Consider the following 7,434-nt stretch of genomic DNA (forward strand, 5'->3'; position numbering starts at 1 on the left):
TATAAAGAAAGAATTGAAAATAGAAAGTTACAGACAGCGCAATAATATTATGATCTTCAATAGTAGGGATACACAGCTAGGAACGAATTGTTCCACCAAACTAGTAAGAAGATTAACCTTCAGACTGAAGCAACAAAGCAAACTAGTAAGATGGTTTTCCTATTAGAGTTTCAATGCCAATACTCTGAAATGTAAGTATAGGAAGATTCAGACTTTCATGACCCTACTGGAGATAGTATTGAACATGACTAGCCGAGCAAGAAAACTGAAGGAACTACCAGAGCCCAACATGTTGCTATTTCATCTGCATTTAACTAAGAAGTATATTTTCCATATTTTGGTTTTGCAGTTAAACATGGAAGTATTTTCCATCTTTTGTTGACTCAGATCATTTAGCAACAAATGATGAACCCGTATGGTTGTGTACATAAATACAAAGGAGGAGACAAGTAGATCGCCCAAGAGAGATTTTTCCATTCTACCTCTACTCTGCTCTTCCATTGTTGGGTCCATGGAGCTCATCACCACGGCACTGTTGCTTCAGAGAATGAGTAGGAGGTGGTGGTGTAGTGACATGTGCACCACAACACTGGTAGAGCCCCTAGTGCCCCTTTTTCCTCACCTCGTCTTCTGATCGTGTTCCTAGCACCATACCATTGTCTGGTTGTTACATGCTATAGCTCCTCCCAGTCCCAGGCTTAGCCAAGTGACTATTGGTCACAGCTTCTGTATCTGAGGAAGAAACACAAATTGATCAAACAACGATAGGAAAAATAGGGATTGCCATGGCTACACCATAGTTTTAAAAACCGGACTGGACCACTGGTTGAACCGGAAAAAACCGGAACCGGTGCCTCCGCCGGTCTATTAAGCGCAGAGGACCGTTCAGGCAAGTGACCCGGTGAAAACCAGCAGAACCGCGGTTCGACCGGTGGTTTAAGGAGAAAACCAGCTTGACAGATAGCCGGTCGAACCGCTGGAAATATTCGCGCGAAAAATGAAATGATGGTACCAAGAATCGAACGCGCGTCTCCTGCTGTCGCGCACTCCTACCAATTCAGCTACCATTTTGTCATGTACAGACCTGACACAGGATGGTTTTGTACATAATCAACACGCTAGCACCAAAAAAAATGACACAAGTTTGTTTTGTACATGACCGGAACACGTGATGGGCTTCGTGTTCCAGCTTTGCACTCCATGGCATACATTGTGTGTTAGCTTGCTGGCTTTCCCTCAAAAACGAAAATAAGCTGTTTACTACTTACTATGTTTTGCTTTGCATGCAAAATTGCATACATGTGTGTATATACTTGGCTGCCTCGGACATGGTAAAATCAAAAAATAGGTGCTCAGCTGCTCACTAATTTATCATGTTATTATGTGAATTATTATGGAAAACTGCAATTCTAAAATATTTTTGCATAAAAAAATATTTTATAGCATTTATAAGTAAAAACTATACAAATCTAAAGCTTAAAAAACCAGATAGTGAACCGGTAAACCAGTGGTCCAACCAGTAAAAACCTGAACCAACAGCCTCACCGGTTCGGTTTTTAAAACTATGGGCTACACCTTCTGTACTTCAGGTACAGATCAAAAGTGAGCAAATCATACAAAAACCATAGAAAGAATGCACATACATGTTTCATAATTATTCTGGATTGGGTGTAAATAAGAGACAGGGAGCAGAAACGGAATGGTTGAATAACCAGAAATTAAAGCAACTAATACATATCTACCCCACACGAATTAAACTGCCCAAAATATCCACCAAGATCACAAAGATGTACTACATATTTGATAGTGTCAATGAAGCTCGTCAGGACATGTACTGAGGCCTAACTTTGTGGCCAAAACTAACAAGAGGGTGGACTAATAGCTGAGCATGCTCAGTTGCACTCGATTTTTCAGAGATAAACATTGTAAACAGCACAAAATGAAAATGATGTAGAATCACGACAACACAAGATTCATTATTTACAACAAAAAAAATAACATGGAGTAAAAAAGCGAACCCCACCACACATAGACAGCGCACAAAATAGCCGCGGCTCCATGCCCAACAAAGCAAGAAAGGGAGCAAAGGAGCTCACCAGAGAGGGGTCCAGCCAAGGCTGACACGTCAAGCCAACACGGTTGCAGCGCAATGACGATGAGGTAGGCAAAGCCCAGGGACAGCCAAGCCTACCACTTCACATGAAGCCTACCACTTCACATGAAGCCTACCGCAGATTTCCCTATCTCTTGAAGCCCCATCAGACTTCCGCCCTTCTTCCGCAGGGGCCATGATGCACTCAAGAAACAACAGCCTAGAACCAGCAATGTTGCTCCCTTTGCCCAGCTGTGGCAGCTCCACGTTTGGGAATACTCCCTGTAAACCAAAACTATATGGTCAGAATCAAAACTTTAGAAAGCAAATATTCTCTAGAAGTCTGGGACTATACCAAATGGTGAAAAGGGCAGTATGATTTAAATAATGATGTCATGTTAAAAAGCAGCAAGATAAATAACACAGATAAGAAGATTTAACCAAGAGATCACATAGTACCAGAATTGGTATAAGACGATTACAGCACAAACTTTTTGGGAATTTAGAGTAATAGAGTTGCTAACTAGCAGCATTAACCACCATAGGCAGATATGGAAGCATACATAGGAGTACCACAAATTTACCATCTCAATTACAGGAAGACATAGCAGACCAAAAAGCATAAGTATAACCAAATAAAACCAGTACCTTGGTGGTGCTCTCATAAGCTCATCATAGTGTTTAAGTGCATGTAAGCACTTGGCCACCAGCCCACCACAATGCCTGACTCGCCCTGATTCTCCAGGTCACACTCAACCAAGTCCAGCCTCAAGAGTGACACTCCACCCTTTGCCAGCAACAGCCGCTCCATCCTCAGGACTATTCCCTGTCACATAAATGATATGGTCATAATGAAAACTTATGAAGACGGGTAGAAATTTATCACAAACCCGTACGATATAGCAGATACTCTCTATCACAATTGTGAACAAGACAACATGAATTAAATAACAATGTCATCTCAAAGTAACAAGCAAGATATAGCATATGAGTATTCACTTGAAATCATAACTCAAAATAAGGTCACCCTAAAAGTGAAAGAACAACCACAATGATTGGCAAGTAGAAAACAAAAAAAACTTAAAGCTAGTTGACTAGTGCATGAATCAATCATCAAGAAACAGGGACATAATAAATCCCTAATTTACACAAGATTAGAAGGCGGTTATGTTTTGGTGTGCCTAAAACCAAAAAGATGGACTAATATTAGCTGAGCATGCCTAATTGCACTAGATTTTTTAGAGATAAATCATGCTGCCAACACAAAATTAAAATGATGAAGAATCGCGACACGACACAAGATTCATTTTATACAGAAATAAAATTGCATGGAGCAAAAAGACAAACCCCTCCGCACATTGGCAGGGGACAGAATAGCCGCGGCTCGATGCCCAATAAAGCAACAAAAGGATTACGAGGAGCTCACCGGAGAGGGGTGTAGGCAAGGCCAAGACAACACCACCACCACAGTAGAAACACAATGATTAGCTTAGTGAAGCCCAAAGCTAGCCAAGCCTACTACCGAACACGAAGCATGGTGGGCCACAGCCAGCCCAATAGCAATGCCGGATCCCCCGGTGGAAGACGCTGGCAGCAGCTCCATGCGGCGTGGACATGCATTGTCTGAGACCAACGCCCATTAACGACAACGTCGTTAGCGCAGGAGACCGGTGGTGGGTTCTATGGTGCTTCATTGACCTAAAAAATCACCAATAGGTGTTACGAATTTGAATTGGATCTTTGTGAAGGATCTAATTTCATAAGTATAAACTACTTGAGCATAAGCGCGAATAAAAGAGCATAAGTCAAAGGGGAATAAACCAACTACCTAGGTGGTCCTCTTGTGTAGGATCATTGTAGTATCTAAGCAGCCATGAGTACTTGGCTGCCACAATGCCCAACTAGCAGCATAAGCACCGCAGTGCAGATCTGGATGCATACATAGGAGTACCACAAATTTACCATCTCAATTTCAGGGAAACATATACCATACCAAATAATCATAAGTACAACCAAATAAACCTAGTACCTTGGCGGTGCTCCTGTAAGCTCATCATAACGTTTAAGCGCAGGTAAGCACTTGGCCGCCACAATGCCAGACTTGCCCTGATTCTTCAGGTCACACTCAACCAAGTACAGCCTCAAGACAGTGACGTTGCTCCCTTCGCCCAGCTATAGCCCCTCCGTGCTCATGACTACTCGCTGTCACAAAAATGAAATGGTCATAATAAGATCTTAAGAGGATGGGTAGCAATTTATCACAAACCAGTACGATATAAAGGATATTTCTATAAGTCTAGGACTAGCTCAATGGTGAAACGACAACATGAAATAAGTAACAATATTGTTTCTTAAAAACCAGCAAAATCTATAGCAAGATATTATCTCACTAGGAAGATGGATATTCTCTTAATTGAAAATCGTACCTCAAATACAAGTCATCCTAAAGATGAAAGCGCAAGTGCTCAACCACAAGTCCATTTTATGAAATGTATATGCAAGTGCTAGTGGAGCAGTGCTACACTCAATCATCAAGAAACAAGGTACATAATTAATTTTGACATGATTAGAAGGTGATTCTGTTATGGTGTGACCAAACCCAGAAACATGACAAACGAGTTGAGCATGCCCAGCTACACAAAATTCTACAGAGATAATGAAACCAAAAGAAAACTAAAATGCAGCCGAACAAATATTATGGTTTATTTTTCTACAGCATCAAAATAACCTGGGAGTAGAGTTTTGAACCACGCCGCACAAAGGCGTGGAAGAAAATTACCACAGCTCAAATGAGCACATGTACGAAAAAAATGAGAACAAGTCACAGGGAAATAAGCCCAGTACATTTGAGGTACTCTCGTACGATCATTGTAGTATCTAATGGGCTGTAAGTACTTGGCCGCCACAATACAAAGTCGTTCAGCTTCTCCAGGTCGCACTCAACAAACATAATGGTGAAGTCTAGGACTACCGCAATGGTGAAAAGGACACTATGGAATAAATAACAATGTTGTTTCTTAATAATCAACACTATATATAACATGGATATTCTCTCACTTGGGAATCGTAGCTCAAATACATGTCATCTTAAAAACGAAGGCTCAACCACAAAGTTCATTTCATGGAATGTCGAGAATTGAAACCTTGCTGCTAGTTGACTACTGCTACACTCAATCATCAAGAAAGAAGGTACATGATATTAATTTTCGCAAGATTAGAAGGTGTTTATGTTTTCTTTTGGCCAAAACTACCAACATGACAAACTAGTTGAGCATGCCCAGCTGAAGTAGATTGTTTCTTTAGAGATAACATTGCAGCCAACACGAAATTAAAATGGTGCAGAACATATCTCAGGATTCCATTTCTTACAACCTCAAAAACATATGCAACAAGAACGCTCTTTACACACTTGAGGGGGAAAGAGATTGTAGCATCCAACACAATTACTCTCAATCGACTTCTTGCTAAAATTGCTCGCCAAAATTGTATACCAAAACCATACAGTCAACAGAACCTGCAAACAACAAGGTAAATTCACAACCAAACGATTGTGTTGCACAACATGCAACCAAGGAATAATCAATTAGTGCAAGGCAGGCAGCAGGAGGCACCTAGTGGTTCGTTCTTATCCCAGGCGGCGGCATGCGCTCTAGTAGAGGAGGAAGTTACCATCATGTACCCAGGCGCCCTACTGAACCTTCATGCACGGCGCCATCAATGCTGCCGCCGACACTTGGGTCTACCAGCACAACTGCACCCAATCATGAACTTTCTACAGAGAGCAGACAAGTGAAGCTAGGGTTAAATTTCGCCACAAAGAAAATGAAGAAGCCACAGCCTCTTAATCAGCAAAAGGGATCCGAACAGGTCTAGGAGGATGTGAGGCTCACCGCCATGTGCCGGCAGTCAGCAGTCTAAGTCCATCGTATGAGAGCCTAAGCAGCAATAGCAGCAGCCAAGCCACCCATTTTCCAGCTTCAAGGCACCATCCACATTCAGGATAAGTGGCGGCAAGAAAATCTGTAATCACGAATGAAGAGAATAATTAGAAGAGAAAACTCGGAGTGTTGATGTATCTAGAAACACTCATGCTACTTCCTTGTGTTGCGGTTGAAACCATTTGATTCATGATAAACTAACAAAGAGTGTAGATATATTATCAACACGAGGACATCAATCTAGGTGCTGCCATTAATTGAGAAACCTAAGAATATAATCTACAAAATTACTACACGTTTATCAGTTTTTCCGGATCCTCGTTTGCTAGTTAGATAATTTTTTGCTAAAGTAGCACATAAACCTAAGCAGAAACAGTCCCATTTATTCACCAAAAGAGATGAATGAACTCAAGAACACCTAAATCAAATACTCGACCTTCTGTGCTGTTTACAAGGTAAAAGGCAGGAGGCACTGGGTCGTTATTGTCCCCAGCTGCATCCTAGTGAAGGAAGTCATCCTGAACCCACCTAGTTTGCACCTCCAAGGCGCGCTCCAATAGTAAGGAAAAGTGGCCACAAGAAATTCTGTGATAAAAAACGAAGAGGATGATTAGAACTCAATACTACTAATTTAATCAAAGCATCGAGAAACATTTGTTAAGATGTCATTCTCCATGAACAAAGAAGCCAAGAAATATACAAATTTGAGCAATCTTGTATATACTTCCAGAGACTATGCATACAACAGACTATACATTTAAAAATAAAAGGAGAGGAGAGGAATCATAAGAGCAGCCCTATGCATGCAGAAAAATCGGAGGCCTGAAAGCACAAGTGGGGTACTGGTCCACCCTCCAACACCGCCTCCTGGTACGCTCGGCTTGGTGCTATTCAACCCCGGTATGATCTGAACCTGAAAGCTATAAAAGTTGTCAGTTATGTTGATTCATAAGCAGCACCAAAAAAATAACACAAGAGATGCTCATCCATTCCGTTTTGTCTATAATTGCAATATACAATGTAATTCAATTCTTATATGAGTTGCAATATATGCCAGCAAAGCTTAAATACAAACATCTCATGTCCCATCTATTTAAAATCAGGCCATCAGCATATGAATATGACATTTGTAGAACCCGCTTTATAAGACAGTGTCATAAGACAGTTGTGAACTTGAGGTTACACCATTTTAGCAACTGTGCACTAAGCCAGAAAACTAAATTAGCAATGGTCAGGTTGAAACTACCTCGAACCTTTCTGTGCAACAACAATTGTGTGGCAGCCAGAATATCACAGATTGATCAGAGATGGCAGCGGGATGCACCTTACTACGAGTCGTTCTTGTCTCCGGCATTGTCCAGGTCGCTCTCCTCAACCCGCAAGGCAATTATTCAGTTATAACTT

General features: G+C 41.3%; 1 long non-coding RNA gene across 1 annotated transcript; it reads right to left on the bottom strand.

The window, feature by feature from the left end:
* Positions 1-3,600: 3,600 nt before the first annotated feature.
* Positions 3,601-6,453, bottom strand: LOC127299001 (uncharacterized). Its single transcript, XR_007850262.2, has 5 exons — positions 5,983-6,453; positions 5,704-5,864; positions 4,122-4,294; positions 3,921-4,021; positions 3,601-3,790 (listed from the first exon to the last, which is right to left on the bottom strand). It is a non-coding gene; the product is annotated as an uncharacterized lncRNA (long non-coding RNA).
* Between the last annotated feature and the right edge of the window lie 981 nt (positions 6,454-7,434).

This window comes from Lolium perenne, chromosome 5, assembly GCF_019359855.2.
Source record: "Lolium perenne isolate Kyuss_39 chromosome 5, Kyuss_2.0, whole genome shotgun sequence".
Classification (NCBI taxonomy): Eukaryota; Viridiplantae; Streptophyta; class Magnoliopsida; order Poales; family Poaceae; genus Lolium; species Lolium perenne.